Source organism: Lactuca sativa, chromosome 6 (assembly GCF_002870075.4).
Source record: "Lactuca sativa cultivar Salinas chromosome 6, Lsat_Salinas_v11, whole genome shotgun sequence".
In the NCBI taxonomy this organism is placed as follows: Eukaryota; Viridiplantae; Streptophyta; class Magnoliopsida; order Asterales; family Asteraceae; genus Lactuca; species Lactuca sativa.
In genome coordinates this window covers 158,993,704-159,012,166 of record NC_056628.2, presented here as the reverse complement: position 1 = coordinate 159,012,166, position 18,463 = coordinate 158,993,704, and positions in this window count along the sequence as shown.

Here is an 18,463-nt window from a genome sequence, read left to right as displayed (position 1 = left end):
TTCAGTAATGTGAAATTTTTGTTTATCTGGTTGCCTTATTTTATATTTCCTTGCAATGACATTTATGAAAGTGTTGGTTACGTTTCTAATATTAGCAATACTAATTGTGGATTTAATTCTTATGATATCGTATGTGGTATTGTCACAATTGACCAAGTGAAAAGAAATCTCATCACCAACTAGACATATACTTGGTATTGTACAAATCGCATTATATAGTATATGAGAATCTTGTTCATTGGAAAATTATAACTAATTTATTGATCACATGTTTATGTGAGTCAAGTGAAGGACTAATGGATCTAATACATGTTGATATGGACTATTCATATCCATAGCAAAGGGCGATAACTCTATTCATCATGATTTTATGATGTTTCCGTAAATATGGTTGTGTTTAAGATTAAGCATAATTCTGATACTTTGAAAAGATATAAAGAGTAGCAGAATGATTAAGAAGAATCTATTAGGCAGAAAGGTAAAAGATTCTCCAATCTGATAAGAAAGTAGAATGCTTTAGTATCATGGTTTATGCTCATCTTAGTGATTGTGTATTTATATCACAATTGATCCTCAAAAAATATCTTAGTGCAATTTTATGACTAAGAAGAGGAATCAGATATTGTTGGAAATAGTTTGATCGTCATACTTCATTCCAAATCAAGTTGTAGAGCTATGTTCTAGTAACTATGAATCATATAATGAAACTGAAAAGTTTGAAAACACCTCAAAATATATGGAGTAAAACTTTTTCTTACTCTAGCACATATATAATTGGAGTTGTGATGTTTTCATTAATCGAGAAACAAAAGATAAATTGAGACATATTCTATGAAGTGTTTTATTGTCGAGAATCCACACAAACTTTTGAATATCTGTTTTAGCTAGTCAAGGAATGTTCCTTAAGAGAAAACTCATATTTCAAGAAGCCAGTGGGAGTCTTATTGGTCACGAGAGTTTCAAGACTCAATTGACAATAAACCTTTTAGTTATCACTAGCAGGTGACCTGAGGTTGATAACTTATTATGTTTGGTTGACACATTCTGATTTCTGTGCACTTCTATTTCAATTGGCAATGCGTATGAGTTCTATGTTTTCATTTCACTACAAAAGCAAAAGCTACTTGATTAGTGAAAGTACATTGATCAATATGGGTGAGCTGCTAACAACATGAAAGCAATGGTAGGTCCTTGTGTTGTCAGAGGGCAAGAAATTTAGATTTGTGAAGTTCAGTCCATGTAGGAAAGCTAAATTTTAATTTGGTTTTGTCCTAAACCTTGTCTTATGATTGTAGATTGAAAATTATAGATTCAGATGGATGGGAATGTATGCACTATAAAATCTAGGTGGCAAAGGTTTCGTTTTAATTCATGAGAATGATTGTGAGGAAACAATTTCGTTGATAGATGAAATATATGATAAAGATCAATATGAATGTTGGTTGTGTTAATTAAATTCTCAAGTTCATAAAATGATTACGACCTCCCTCTTTATATTTCGAACTGTGAGAAATAGCAAGGAATTGTTTGAACTTACAAGACATATATCTACAAGTTATGAAAGGGTTTACACACATAAGTATGCTATCCAATGACGGTGTATAAGCTTAAGAAGTCTATTTGGCGACTTATCGAAGTATCACGTAACATAAATTTTTACTTCAATAAAAAAGTCAAGAGTATTGATTTCTAGAAGTCCAATTGATTTATGGGTACAAGTCAAAGCTAGTAAGAGCATAATTGTTATGCTAGTATTGCATGTTGACAATACTATTCGTAGGGAACAAAATTTTCAATTTGCAAATTGCAAAGTTTGGGAATTGTTTCGCTATAGTAGACTTAAGGGAGAGGGAATTCATACTTCTTTTTGATTCTAAACGTTTAGATTGTATGGTATAATAGAACTTAGTCATAGACGTATATAAATATCATTTTGAAATGGTTCAACAGAGAAAATCCATATATGGAAATATTATAGCAAGAGATTGAAACATATATCAGATCCTTATAAAAGATATAATGAGTCGAGATTTATATGCTTCTGATCTAGGATTGATTATATATGTTATAATATTCACTTATTCTAATTTTTCAAATGCTCAAAGCATTGTGAGAAAATAGTACTAGAATTCTATGTGACTAAAGTTGTTAAACAACTATCCAGAACATTCCAAGGTTATACCAAAAGACTGGTTGCTAGTGGACAGTTAGAAGTATGATATTAATTTAGATGGGCCATAATGACATGATTCTGGATTGAGATGGTTCTTGATCAGAATTGATGGTCATATGGAAATATAGAAATGTTTCCATAATGGGAGATACTTGAAAAACATACATGTGAGTTAGAAACTTTAATGCAAAGAGAAGGGTTCAAGGAGTGTACCTTGAATTAGAAATTACCATGGATTTGTTTCTAGTAACAAAGTTCCAATAGGATATTATGTAATATCAATGGATCAGTTTTTGAGACTTTGGAATCTTGATATCATAAGAGATATTTGCATGTTAAGTTGAAATTCCATCACATTTTGGATAATGATAAGAATTTTAGAATTGTGAAATAAGCATCATTGGAATAATGTCCAAGTGATTTGTTCACAAATGAAGGACTATAGAGAGGTATAGTATGCATGTTCATAACATGGAATGTCTGATGTTTAATTCAAGTGGTTAGTTGATTACTCGAAACATTATATAATGAATAAAGTTGTAATTATTATGGTGATTAAATAATGGAGATTATTTATATTCAATAGATTTGAGACCATAGTTAACTAGTTTATTATTGTGTTTCATTTTGCATGTTTTACTTCCTGAATAAATTGATTATTCGAAACTCCGCAGTCGCTCGTACTTTAAGAAGTAAGTAGTGAATGTAGACTGTCATGAATTGGATTGTAGATTGTATAAAGAGTTTAAACATATCAATCGTGTTGCTACAACGTTCATGAGTACTTAGAAAACGGATATTTGAGTATTTGATAAACCCATGCTTAGAGAATTACTTAATGGATTATATCATGAGTAATTCTGAGATCATAATATCTTATATTCTTAAAATGGAGATATATAAGTTGTAATTGACAAGTCGGATGTACATTGGTATTGCGAAAATGCATTAGTAACTTAATGTTATAAAAAGCTAGTGTCATGTACAATTGGTGAGTAAAAGATATAAGCAAATGAGTCAAAGTTTATTCATTTCTTTTTCCCTGAAGAGAAAAGCGACATCTTTGGGGCGGGCCCTCGGTGATTTGGTGTTGACTTATAGTATTGGGCCCAACCATGACTACATTGATCTGTTTAATTAGAAGTCTTATGACGTTATCACAAATCAGGAAATCGGGAAACATAATTTTGGAAACGAGATTGATTCTAATCAATGTCTCATATCTATACGATATCTTGTATAACGGAGGAATTTATTTGATCACTTATCTAAGTAAAAACATCTAATTGGATCAGATTTCGGTAGTAGCTTTGGAAATCACCCTTTGCTATTTGATTTAGAAGTTATACATGTAATTTACTTTTAGACTTATACAAGTTGGAGACTATTGGATTAGGTGTCTAAGCTAATAACAAAATTAGTATAATCTTGAATTATTAGCAAAGTCCTTTTAGGTTGCCCACAAACTTGGTAATTGCCTGGAATGTGTAACACCCGATTCAAGGTATCATTCATTTTGATCCTTTGTGTGAATATAGTTTGCAAATTTGGGTGTACTTCTAGTATGCATGGCGTACGTGATCAAGGGACAAACCCTAATTTTAGGGTTTGGACTACTATTTAAACAACCTTATGCGCAAGGTTTCCTCCTTACCAGCCCCCATAGCCTCTTTTGATTCCCATTCGAAACCCTAACCCTTTTCTAGAGAGAGTTGACATTTTTATGTGTTTGGTGTATCTTCAAGAAGAATAATCTTCGTTGAGGCGCATAGATCAAGTAGGAGCTTCTTGATCTGGATTCTATCCATCATTTTTAGCTTCATAAAGGTATTAAGCTTTGACCTTGCTCATTCTATGCTTAGATTTAGATGTAGTGGAGTTTTGGTTACTTTTTGGTCCCATGATGTTACTGAGATCTTGTGGGAATTTACCAATCTAGAAGTTATGAGTTGCTCCTCTTGATGTTTCTGAGATCATTAGTCTATAAAGTTAGCATGTTAATGGTTGAGGATCAACCATTCATGAGTATATGTCCATTTGTTAAAAGTAGGATGCTAAATCTAAGTTTTGAGTCCATTTAAGCCATGCAAAGGCATCAAGTTAGTGACTTTATGGGTTAAGATGTTCCCCATGGTCTGGGTATGAAATATGGACAATTGGTCTTGAGCATTGAGGTCTTAATAGATCAAATGATTGAATGGGGCGTACGCTGCGTGTAGGCATTTGTATCCCCGATCTAGCGTAGTGACTTGTAACATCGTAAAATTTTCAAACCAAATTTTCAATTTAAAAAAACATTTATCTCAATTATGAAGTCACAAAATGTCACAATGTCAAATCATCAAATCTCATATCCAAAAACTATATATAAAACTCCAGGATCCTCTCATAATAATAACTCAATCTCTGATCTGTATACAATCAAGCTAGCACCTTCCCGTGATCCTGAAAAGTACCTGAAACACATAACACATAACACGGTAAGCACGAAGCTTAGTGTGTTCCCCAAAATACAACGGACAAAATAATTAGCCACTCAAGGCTATAGCTCTGTAAGACCCTTCGGTCAATGTGTCTCCGTGGGACCCTCCAGTCCCACGGTTCGTTGGACCCTCTGGTCCGGTCTTTGTGACGACCCTCGGGTCTTACTGCTCGTTGGACCCTCCCATCCGGTCACAGTGATGACCTTCCGGTCTCATGGCTCGTTCGACTCTAAGCAACCAAATGTTATTCTTCTCTCTTTAACTCTTAAATTGGGTAAAAGACCATTTTACCCCTCCATGGTCTCCGTTACTCATGTTGACCAACCCTAAAGTCAACATAAGTCAAACTAGAGTCAACAATACATGTTTGACCCGACTTGCCGAGTGCACTCTTGTGACTCGTTGAGTCCCCACGTTTCCTTAGAAGTCTAAACAAGGTCCAGCCCAACTTGTCGAATTGACCCCCAACTCGCCGAGTTATCGCACAATCAAACCCATCGGGACAAACCCTCACTGACTCGTCGAGTCAGGCCATGGACTCTGCGAGTCCCTTCGATCCGATTCCTCATTCAGATGATTTCAAATAGATCTATCACTTTAAACACTAGATCTGTTATCTCAAGGCTCAATAAGCACGTAAAGCTTTGATCTTTACATTCATGCATGATGTTATTGCTCCAAAATGCAAATACAAGCCCTTCATGAATGATTAAGCCCAAAAACCATCATATGGATGAATAAAGCTAGGACACCTAGACTCTAAGGACCTCACAAGGTCCAGATCAGAGGTCTAGACTATTTGATAACTCATCCTACTCAAAAACCCAAACCAAAGATGGCAAAAAGCCCTAAAACTCCATAGATATAAGATCTATCAAAAATAAGAAGAAAGGTGAAGACTTCATACCTTCCTCAGGAGCTCTGGATAGGAAATCACTGGATCCAACAGCCTCACCTCCAGCTCCTTGCTTGATAACCTCATCCTCTTTCTCAGATGATGCATAAGAACCACAATATGAGCTTCTCTCTCACTCTACAGCTCAAATAGCAATGAGGGTTTTCTCTCAGGGGTGTAGGGTAACTGATGAGACGAAATGGAGGCTATAAGTGTCCTTAAATAGACAACAGGTCCGAGAATTTAGGGTTTCCTTCAACAACGCTGACTCGGCGAGTTGGCTCACAGACTTGTCAAGTCAAATCATTAATCCACGTCACCAGCCGCGACTCTACTCGATGAGTTGAGGCACCAACTCATCGATTCACCCATGCAAACTCATACAGAAATGTTATACCTTGGAACCAGGATGTTACAATTCTCCCCCATTTAATTTGATTTCGCCCATGAAATCGCTTCTCGACGCCACATAGATCGACCTTAAAACTCAAAAAGATCTCATACCACACAACTAACTTCCTCCATAGACATCCGAAACCAGACAAGAACTCCCAAACCCGGAAGAGAACATACCCTTCTGCCGCTACGATACCTCTTCTGACACCCTAGAAACTGAAAAATCTAGTGGCCTGTCTCGCTGCCAGACCGCCCTCTCAAGCTATCTCCATGTGATTCAGTCCTCGAGTAACCTACCCTAATAACTCACTGACCCTCAGATTCTCTCATTGCGACTGATAGAAACAAGCCAATGCCCAAAAATTAGCTACCGATCACTTATACCAGACACACTAAATGATCCATATCATACTCCAAGGAACAAAGGGGTCACATTACACCAGATACCCATCCACTGTACTGCTATCAGAACCCAATTGAAGAATGAGCTCTCAACACTCTAACCTCAGACATAAAAATCATGTTCGCTCAGAAGTGTCCTCTGACATCTAACATCATAAGCCCCAGATCCCACTTAGATATCCCTTTCAACACTAAGCGCCAGGTCAACTCCCGACCCAACTGTTGAACCTCCAAAGGTTACCCGTTGCATACCCTAAAACGTCTCACCGACTTCTTTCTCACAGCAACTATCTCGGCCCATTGTGACACACAAGTCACGAAGTTCTCTTTACCCCAAGCGAATACTACAATCCCAACCAAAGATCGACTCACCCCCGCCCTCTATTGTCTACTGCTCATTAGTGCCATGTGTCTCGTGGTACCTCCCGTACCAAAGCACCGACCTACTCAGGTCTAAGACATCAAATGACAACCAATACCCCTTGACATGGAACCCATCTCTGAATCTGGAATTTCATCTTGCCTACCCAATGCACCACTAGAGCCAAACTCAAACCCGAGAGTCTGCTCCGCCCTAGAATTGGAACCACTCGTCCCAATGAACCACTCAACTCATGACGCATGACCCGCAACCCATGCATACATCACTTATCCAATTTCTTCTGATTGTGATCATTGAGGAGACCCAAGTCTCGCCCTTGGTCCGACCACCAGGCTTCCAAAAACTCAAATATTAGGGCTACCCAAGCCTAAAACTCTTTTGCATCTTGCTTTGACTAGTTTATAGTACAACTCCCCATTGTATCATAACATTCCATCTCACTGACTAGTGAGTACTACGGCTCCCCGTAGTATCACAACACTCTCTCGGTGAATAGTGAATACTACGGCTCCCCATAGCATCACAACACCCTCTCACTGACTAGTGAGTACCACGGCTCCTCGTAGCATGATAACACCCTCTCTCTGACTAGTGAGTACTACAGCTCCCCGTAGCATCACAACACCCTCTCGCTGACTAGTAAGTACTATGACTCCCCGTAGCATCACAACACCCTCTCTCTGACTAGTGAGTACTATGGCTCCCTATAGCATCACATCACCCTCTCTCTAACTAGTGAGTACTACGGCTCCTCGTAGCACCACAACACCCCCTCTCCGCTGCAATCCACATTCTTAAATAATCCCACTTGATGACAATAACCAAAGGGCTCCCAATAGAACCGTAGATATTTTATACACCACTTGCCATCTCAAACTCAAGACTCAAAAATACTCAGATACCTCGGCACACTATCACAGAACATCACGATGTCCTGTCTCAACCACCGATCCCATACTTACGGCATCATACACAGATACATCAATACATTCCCTCAAAATCTGATAACTAATATTCATTTCACACAACACACAACTTCGGAGTATCCCAAACCTCAATTGGAACACGGAGGAATCGCCAGTGACTCAGAACTCATGGATGACCATCAAGAACTCTTTCCTCTATTGCTCAAAACCTAAGCAAGATTACTCATACTGACCTAAAAGTTGGATGCCTGATCACCTCCTACCCTTCCTAAAGAGCATATAACAATCCATAAATTGAACCAGGAATTCTCAATCGCCGAAATTATCCTTACAAGCCTCCCATCTTGAATTTTTCATCACAACCCTGAGGAATTTCTAGCCACCACAGGATCCTCGACCAACAGCCATTTGCTGTGGGGACACTCATCCTTCCCTGAACACGTACAACATGAACTATCTCGTTTTGCACCTCACCCCGAACCCCAATAACCTTGGTTTTATGCATCTGTTCTACATATCACTATATCCGATCCACTAACCGCCTTAGAACAAATTCCTGATTCCCTCAATAAAATATTTGGTTCTCCCCCACTCAGGGCTTGAACCATCACCATTTTGGGTACAACAATAACCTATTCCACAAACTGCTTCACCAGGCACATCATACTCACTCTTGGAAAGTACCACATACACTCGATGATCTTCCCAATAAAAACCAAGCAACTCCAAACATCCTGAATCTCAGATAAAATCCTCGAAGACTTTTCACCGTGTCATCCGGAATTTCATACTGACACACTACCAGTCATCTCAATTGTCCCGTAGTAGTCATGACTCTCAATCTGGGAATAATGAATTCTCACACTTCTCATCTTCGAATTTCCAACCAACGTCCCATTAGGATAATTATTATGAGGGCAGAAGCTTCACTCCCACACTCGATGTGCATCATAGACGATGAGAGCCACCGCCCCAATATACTCTTCTTGACCACTTGACGCTGCTGCTAACACATACCATACTATACTCAAATAGGATATATCCTTGTCGTTGACCATCTCAGCCATCATTGATGACCCTTTCACACTATAATACTACCTTGCGGTAGACATACTACCCAGATACTCTGGTGAAAGATTGCAGTCAAAGCTACCCCATAGGGTTTACCCCTAAGCTTAGAAACCGGAAATCCCAATATCTCTCCTGTTTCCCACAAGAAATGCAAATAGCACCACTTAGGTCATAGAAGGTGACATTTCCACTATCGGCCGATTGCTCAACTAAGACCGTAGTCCTCCATAAAGCACCATACTCATCCCTGAGTCTTGCGGCTCCAACTGGCATCTCACCAAAAATCCTTCAGAACTAACTGGATTTACCTCTCATGGTATGCTCCGAAGAAACTCGTTCAACATGGCCCTCTGGCCCCATACTCTAGTGCATCCGATCTCAGTCTAATCAATCACGACGGGATAACTGGAAAAGGCACAAGCACTATCTGCTACGAATCATGGTACCTAGCCCATGTTATCTCTTCTCAATTTGCCCCAAATCATGGTACTCGAACCATGACATCATCTCTCGATCTGCTACAAATCATGGTACTCTAACCATGACATCACCTCTCGATCTGCTATAAATCATTGTACTCGAACCATGACATCACCTCTCGATTTGCTACAAATCATGGTACTTGAACCATGACATCACCTCTCAATCTGATACAAATCATGGTACTCGAACAATGACATCACCTCTCGATCTGCTACAAATCATGGTACTCGAACCATGACATCACCTCTCGATCTGCTACTTAAAACCTCCGGAATACTCCCTGCATCGAGTATGGGTCCTCTGCTTTTAGTTGTATGGGCCCATACTACCTGCCACATCTACCCATACTTTCTACATGGACCATCCCAGAGTTCCCAAGTAGCTGCTCAAATTTCTTGATCACCAATCCCGTTACGCGAGTTCGCTCCCCAGCGAAATGCTCTACTCTGTCAGCGTACTTATCTGACTAAGGTCACTCCCTAGGCTCTTCCTAGGTTCATACACTCCTCCGCCATCAGCTGCTGAAAAATTCCCTATGATGCCAGCCATCTACCTCCTGAATATCGTCATATTCTCTTGGTAGCTGACTCCCATCATCGAGAGCTCCACGAAGCACGAAGCAAGCAGCATTCGGGCATCGAATAATCTCCACCTGCACGTAAAAACTACTCTAGGTTACAACTCTATTTGCTCTACTCACACTTAACATGTGTTACCTAACTCAAGCAACTCTAACCCACACGAGCATCTAACTAGTCTCTCAGTAGGCTCCTCCAATGCTCATCTAGGTATCTCTCCTAGATTACTCCACTACTCAAGGTTTCTCTCTAAAAGATTCCTGCTGGATTCTCTTACTTAGCACATACTCAAAGCACATCACAGATAACAGCAATTCCTAAGCTAAGGCATCACAAATCAGGGCACTCTAGTCCTAAAATACGAAGTACATACCCTATCCTTTAACATGCAGATTATCTCAATAATAACTCATAAGTAAGGGTATTTTAGGAAATCACCGTTCGGGCTCTGGCTGATTGGACACACTGCTCCTTCTCATTTTTCTCTTAGAAACTCTTACTCGTTTTAGAAAAGTATTTTCTTTTTGAAAACTTTTCTCAAATCCTCATTTTGAGTCCAGACATACCCGAAGGTGCATCCGAATCCCTCAAACCAAGGCTTTGATACCAACTTGTAACACCATAAAATTTTCAAACCAAATTTTCAATTTAAAAACACATTTATCTCAATTATGAAGCCAAAAAAATGTCACAATGTCAAATCATCAAATCTAATATCCAAAAACTGTATATAAAACTCCAGGATTCTCTCATAATAATAACTCAATGTCTGATGTGTGTACAGTCAAGCCGGCACCTTCCTGTGATCCAAAAGTACCTGAAACACATAACACATAACATGGTAAGCACGAAGCTTAGTAAGTTCCCCAAAATACTACACACAAAATAATTAGCCACTCGAGCCTATAGCTCTATAAGACCCTCCGGTCAACGTGTCTCAGTGGGACCCTCCAGTCCCACGGTTCGTTGGACCCTCTGGTCCGGTCTCTATGAGGACCCTCTGGTCTCACTGCTTGTTGGACCCTCCGGTTCGGTCTCAGTGATGAACTTTAGGTCTCACGGCTCGTTGGACCCTCCGGTCCGATCTAGGTAACACCTAACATAGCATATATATCACACATACAAAATGCATAACTTAAGTAAGCACATAAGACCCTCTGGTCACACATAAATACCACTCATGGTAGAGTATAGTGGGAAGACTCACCTCGACAGCAAGCACACATCCTCGTACTCGAATCTCGAACTAGCCACCGCCTAACACATAGGGTAGTTATCTCAATAAATACTCGATTCTCGACTCTAAGCAACCAAATGTTATTCTTCTCTCTTTAACTCTTGAATTTGGGTAAAAGACCATTTTACCCCTCCATGGTCTCCGTTACTCATGTTGACCAACCCTAAAGTCAACAGAAGTCAAACTCGAGTCAACAATCCATGTTTGACCCGACTCGTCGAGTGCACTCTTGCGACTCGTCGACTCCCCTCGTGTCCTTAGAAGTCTAAACAAGGTCCAGCCCAACTTGTCGAATTGACCCCCAACTCGCCGAGTTATCGCACAATGAAACCCATCGGGACAAACCCTCACTGACTCGTCGAGTCAGGCCATGGACTCCGCGAGTCCCTTCGATCTGATTCGTCATTCAGACGATTTCAAATAGATCTATCACTCCAAACACTAGATCTGTTATCTCGAGGCTCAATAAGCACGTAAAGCTTCGATCTTTTCATTCATGCATGATGTTATTGCTCCAAAATACTAATACAAGCCCTTCATGAATGATTAAGCCCAAAAACCATCATATAGATGAATAAAGCTAGGACACCTAGACTCTAAGGACCTCACAAGGTCCAGATCAGAGGTCTAGACTATTTGATAACTCATCCTACTCAAAAACCCAAACCAAAGATGGCAAAATCCCTAAAACTCCATAGATATGAGATCTATCAAAAATAAGAAGAAAGGTGAAGACTTCATACCTTCCTCAGGAGCTCTGGATAGGAAATCACTGGATCCAACAGCCTCACCTCCAACTCCTTGCTTGATAACCTCATCCTCTTCCTCAAATGATGCACAAGAACCACAATATGAGCTTCTCTCTCACTCTCCAGCTCAAATAGCAATTAAGGTTTTCTCTTAGGGGTGTAGGGTAACTGATGAGACGAAATAGAGGCGATAAGTGTCCTTAAATAGGCCACATGCCCGAGAATTTAGGGTTTCCTTCAACAGCGCTGACTCGACGAGTCGACTCACAGACTCGTTGAGTCACCTCATTAATTCACGTCATCAGCCGCGACTCTACTCGATGAGTTGAGGCACTAACTCATCGAGTCACCCAAACAAACTCATACATAAATGTTATACCTTGGAACCAGGATGTTACACGACCTAATACACCGGACGTACTAGTGGTATGCTTAGCGTACTCGGCCTAGACTTGGGTTTTTTATGTTTGGGCTGCCATTGGACTTTAGGGTTTTGGGCTCTTGTTGGGCCTCTAGTTTTTCTGAGTTGGGCCACTGTTATGCCTCGAGACTTCATGGATTTAGGCCCATACTGGGCCTTGAGTTTCGTTTAGGATTTGGGCCATTATTGGGATTTTAGTGCCATTAATTTGGGCCAATTAATGGAAGTGTAAAATGGTCTTTTACCTTGGGAGTCGGGATTAGTTGATTAAAGTCCTGATTATGGTTATGACCCAATTATTAATTAGTGTTTTATTTGATTGGTTAGTGCGGGGATTTTCCGGTTCAGTAACCCAAGCATCTATTCGCTTGTTAGTGGACTGAGGTTAGTTTGCTCACTATACTATAGGACACTAGGGATTGTATATGCTTGTAATCTTTGTGACTCATGTTGTATGTTGTATGCCTATATGCCTGTTTTCTATATGTATATGGGGTGAAATAGACCCTGTACAGCCTTGTGCTAACACATGAGTTGAAATAGACTCGGGGGTGAAATAGAACCGAGGGTGAAATAGACCCAGTACAACCTTGTGCTAACATATGAGTTGAAATAGACACATGGGTGAAATAGACATGGGGTTGAAATAGACCCGGTATAGCCTTGAGCTGACGTATGTGTATGGTATGTGGTATTTTGAGGAACTCACTAAGCTTTATGCTTAGGGTTTTCAATTTATGTTTCAGGTACTTCCGGTTCGAAGGGGAAGGGCTTGGGATGATCACATTGCACACACCATAATACCCATATATGTTCTTGTGATATGCTTGGATTGTGAATCTGTGAATCACATGCTAGGCTAGGGCTAAGGATCTGTATGATAGAATTCTAGGAGAGATGACTTTATATGCCTATTGTATGAGTTTGTAGACTTGCATTCTAGTACTGGATCAGTCAGTGATAGGATGGTATGTTTAGGTTATGGTTTGATTCAGATTACTCAATTCTCGAATGCTGCTTGCTTTGTGCTTTTAGGAGATCCCATTAACATCAGCCAACTAGTAAGCGATTACACTAAGCTACATATTATTGAGATTAGATTATTTTAGAAGGTTAGGTTTAACACTATTGCACAACTCTTGTCTGAGTCCAACGACAGTAGTGTGATACCTTTCCTTAAAAGAGTTATATAGTGTCAGTGATATGTAATTGTGTTTGTAAGCTTGTTGGAGGCTGTTAGAGGGAGTTCCTTCTACAATTGATGCCAGAGAGTGGTGTGGTGGTATCCCTAGGAAAACCTAGGAGGTGATTCGATGCTGAGAGCATTGATTTGATAGAGGTTGTATGGATAGATAAGGAAGTAACTTGCGCGGGGGGGGGGGGGATTCAGGTTGATCCTTGAGGAAAGTACATATAGATGTGGAAGGTAGTATGGGCCCGTACTATTGGAAGCAGAGGATCCTTACTCGAGTCAAGGAAAGTCACGATGATACTAAGGAGCTTGTAGATGTGGGATTCTTTGTGAATATTTTTATGGGTTGCATGGTTTATTTTTCATTATAGTGGTCACTCGAGGAGGTTTTGGTGGATATATGGGTTCTAGTGTCGATGATGGTTCAGGTTCGGGCTCTGGGGCCGAGATTATGGATGATCAGATGCAGGAGTTCATTTCATCAAATATTACCCGCAACATTGTCGAGCAAACTCTTGTGATCTTTGATATGATCAATGAGGGTATTATGGAGATTTTGGATGAGCCAAATCTTTGAATTTCCAAGAGTTTTAGGCATGTGGAGCTCCAGAGTTCTTCAGTAAGAAGGACCTAATTGTGAGCAGGCATTGGTTAGCGGATGTCACGAACGCCTTCCGTACTAGCTGTTGCCCCGAGGGGGAAAAGGTCAGACTTGCATCCTGTGTTCTGAAAGACAGAGCCCAAGATTGGTGGGACGAGGTTGGACACGCCTTAGGAGGCAGGACGATTGAGCCAATGACTCGGGAGGATTTCGTGACGAGGTTTCGGGTCGAGTTTTCACTGATGATAGAGGTCCAACAGTTGGCAAGGGAGTTTCAGGAGCTTCGCCAAACTACCGAGATGGTGGCAAAGATCACTGTTATCTTCCGAGAGAGGGCGTTATTGGTTCCGTAATATGTGGCGGATAAGAATATGAAGAAGGCAAGATACCACGACATGTTGAGGAGCGATATCAAGTAGTTTGTGAGCAGATCTAGTTGTAAGACGCTGTATGATATGGTGGCGTGAGCTGGAGAGAGGGAGACTGATCTGGAGATGGAGAATAAAAGGAATTTGGATTAGGTTCAAAGTTCTGAGGGTTCGGGCAAGAGGCCAAGGTTTTTGACTCGAGATCGAAGGGCCAAAAAGGTCAGGGCCTCGATGGTAAGTGTGGAAAGACGCACGATGGAGCTTGTAGGGGAGTGGTTTAGGCTGCTACAAGTGCGACAAGACTGGTCACTTTAGTCGGGATTACACAGCCACCACCAAGGGATTGAGTTTGATTTGCTTTCATTGTAATCATAAGGACCATAAAAAGGTCGATTGTCCATGTTTAGTAGTGGCAGGACCAGTTGCAGTACCCGCTGCAGCGACCGTGTGGATTACTGATGGCCATCAGGGCAAGGAAGATGCGCCTACTATGAGGAGCAAGGCATTTCAGTTGACATTCGAGGAGGCCCGTGCTGCACTAGATTTGGTGTATCTTCTCCTTATCTTTTTATTTATGTTGATTTTCTTGCTTATATCTGTGTTTTGTTTTTAGGGTCATCCCTACAATAACCCTGCTCTCTACTTTGGTTTTGTTTGATACGAGGGCTACCCGATCCTTTGTATCTCTTGCGCTCAGCAAGAGGTTTGTTAATGCTCTAGGGGACCTGGATTATTCATTAGAGGTTGAGATTGCTGATGATTGTTATGTGCGAGTATCGGGGGTTCACTGGGGATGTACATTGGAGCTGTTTAGTGAGCGGTACCCGATTGATTTGGTTCTCATTCCTCTGCGTGAGAGCAGGGTTATTGTAGGGATGGATTGGTTGAGCCCCAATGGGGAAATTATTGATTGTGAACATCAGTTGGTACGTATTCGGATCCCAAGTGGGGGAGAGTTAGTGATTCAGGGAGAAGGTGTTCAGCTTGGGTCGGCTCTCTATTCAGTAGCTAAGGCCATATGTTGTCTTCAGCAGGGTTGCTCTAGATTTGTGGCGTATGTGATGGATACTCGGGAGAAGGGTAAGACGGCTATGGGAGACTTACTGATTGTTTTAGAGTAACCGGATGTGCTCCTGATGGAATTTCCTAGAGTGCCTCCAGAGAGGCAGGTGGAGTTTCCGTTTGACTTGGTTCCAGGTGTAGCTCCGATAGCCAAAGCACCTTATCGGTTTTCACCCCTAGATACACAGGAGTTATCTACACAATTGTAGGAGCTGTTAGACAAAGGATTTATTCAGCCGAGTAGTTCACCATGGGGAGCGTCGATCTTTTTTGTGAAGAAGAAGGATGGGTCGCATCGGATGTATACAGACTACCGGGAGATGAATAAGCTAACGGTGTAGAATCGTTATCCACTCCCGAGGATTGACGATTTATTTGACCAACTCCAGGGTGCATCATAGTTTTCTAAGATTAATATGTGCTTGGGTTATCATCAGATGAGGGTCAGAGACGAGGATACATAGAAGACGACATTCCAAATTCGTTATGGTCATTATGATTTCGTGGTGATGCCCTTCGGGCTCACCAATGCTCCAGCCACATTCATGGATCTCACGAATCGCATATACAAGTGCATATTGGATCGGTTTGTGATTGTTTTTATTGATTACATCCTGGTCTATTCCAAGACCCAGGAGCATCTGAGAAATGTATTAGAGACTCTGAGGAGGGAGAGGTTGTATGCGAAGTTCTCCAAGTATGAGTTCTGGTTGCGTGTGGAGCAGTTTCTGGGGCATCTTGTCAACCAAAATGGTATTCTAGTTAATACGACCAAGGTTGAGGTAGTGATGAGATAGGAAGTTCCGACGTCTCCATCTGAGATTTAGAGTTTCTTTGGATTGGCAGGTTGCTATCAGAGATTCATTCAAGATTTCTCCAAGATAGCGGTTCCTTTGACTCAGTGAACGAAGAAGACCATCATGTTTCATTGGGGGCCTGAACAACATGCAAAATTTGAGACTTTGAGGTAAAGATTGTGTGAGGCGCTGATTCTGACCCTGTCATAGGGTGTTGTAAATTTTTTGGTGTAATGTGATGCATCAATCATAGGATTGGGTGCATTGCTGATACAATGGGGTCACGTGATCACTTACACTTCCATGCAATTGAAGCCTCATGAGGCAAATTATCCTACATATGAGTTGGAGTTGGGGGTTGTGGTGTTCGTCTTCAAGATTTGTTGACATTACCTCTATGGGGCCTGTTATACTATTTACACAGATCACAAGAGTCTAAGGTATCTGATGGATCACCCGAATATGAATATAAGGCAACGTAGATGGTTAGATGCAGTGAAGGATTATGATTTTGAGATCCTTTATCACATGGGAAAGGCTAACGTGGTGTCCTATTCTCTCAGCCACAAGGCAGTTACCACCCTGATTAGGGATGCGTGTTTAAGGGTGATAATGATTACCCCACTCTTAGAGCAGATTCGGGTGGCTCAGGTTGAGGCAATGAAGGTAGAGCACTAGAAGAGTGAGTGCATAATAGGTCAGGTGGCTTCTTTTGATTATGATAGTCGGGGATTATTTCCCCTTCATTGGAGGGTGTGGGTTTCATACAGGGGTGCTGCACATCAGGTTTTGAAGGAGGAGGCACACAAGTTGAGATTCTCTATTCATCCGGAGTGACAAAGATGTATATGTATCTCTTGCTTGACTATTAGTGGCCATGTATGAAGCGAGACGTAGCCTAGTATGTGGAGAGGTACTTGACTTGTAGGAAAATCAAGGCTAAGCATTAACTACCTCATGGCAAAATGGATTCGTTGGAAGTTCCCGTTTGGTAACCATAAGAGATTACGATGGTTTTTCTCCCAAAAGTTGCCTCGGAAGGAGCGAAGAGTGGAGTTGATATGGATCATTGTGGATCAATTGAACAAGTAAGCACATTTTATTCCAATCTAAGAGAGTATTTCGGTCGAGAAGCTGGCCGATATCTACATTCGGGAGGTAGTGTCACAACATAGGGTGCCAGTTTCTGTGGTTTTTGATAGGGATGTTCGGTTTACTTTTAGGTTCCGGAAGAGATTCCATGAGGATTTTGGTACGCATCCGCACTACAACACGACCTTCCACCTACAGAATAATGGTCAGAGCGAGCGGACTCTCCAAACATTGGAGGACATATTGCAGGAATGTGTACTAGATTTTGGTGGTAGTTGGGATACATATCTTTTTTTGGCAGAATTCATGTATAACAACAGTTATCACACTAACATTGATTCGCCTCCTTTTGATATGCTTTATGGGCGGAAGTGTTGAACCCTGATATGTTAGGTTGAGGTCGATCAACGGGTCATGCGGAGTACGGAGGTGGTACTCAAAACGATAGAATTGATTCATCAGGTTCGCGGCAGACTTCAGACAGCACGGGGCCGATAGAAAAGCTACGCAGATAGACATCGGTCAGACTTGGAGTTTTAGGTTGGGAATATGGTACTCCTGAAGTTGTCACCTTGGAGAGGTATCATCCGATTCAGGAGGCGGGGTAAGCTAGGCCCCATGTTTATTGGAACCTTCAGGTTGTTAACCCGGGTGGGCATGGTTACGTACTATTTGGATCTGCTGGAGGAGCTTAGTCAGATCCATAACACTTTTCATGTCTGTCAGGTGCGGAAATGTTTGGTTGATGATTCCGTAGTGGTTCCACTGGAGGACGTTCAGGTGGATGATCATCTGAATTATATAGAGAGACTAGTGGCAATCCTTAACAAGAGGACGGAGACTCTACAAAACAAGGTTGTGGATTTCGTGAAGGTGTAGTGGCAGTACCAAAATGGTTTTAAATGGATGTGGGAGCCTAAGGACGAGATGCGGGAGCATTACCTAGAGTTATTTGAGGCGGCGGACTTCGAGGACGAAGTCTAATTTAAGCGAGGGAGAATTGTAACACCCAATTCAAGGTATCTTTCATTTTGACCCTTAGTGTGAATATAGCTTTCAAATTTTATCCCAAGGGGAATTATTTTAATTTTTAGAAAATATGTGCATAAGTTGGGCGTACTTCTACTACGTGTGGCGTACGTGATTAGGGGAAAA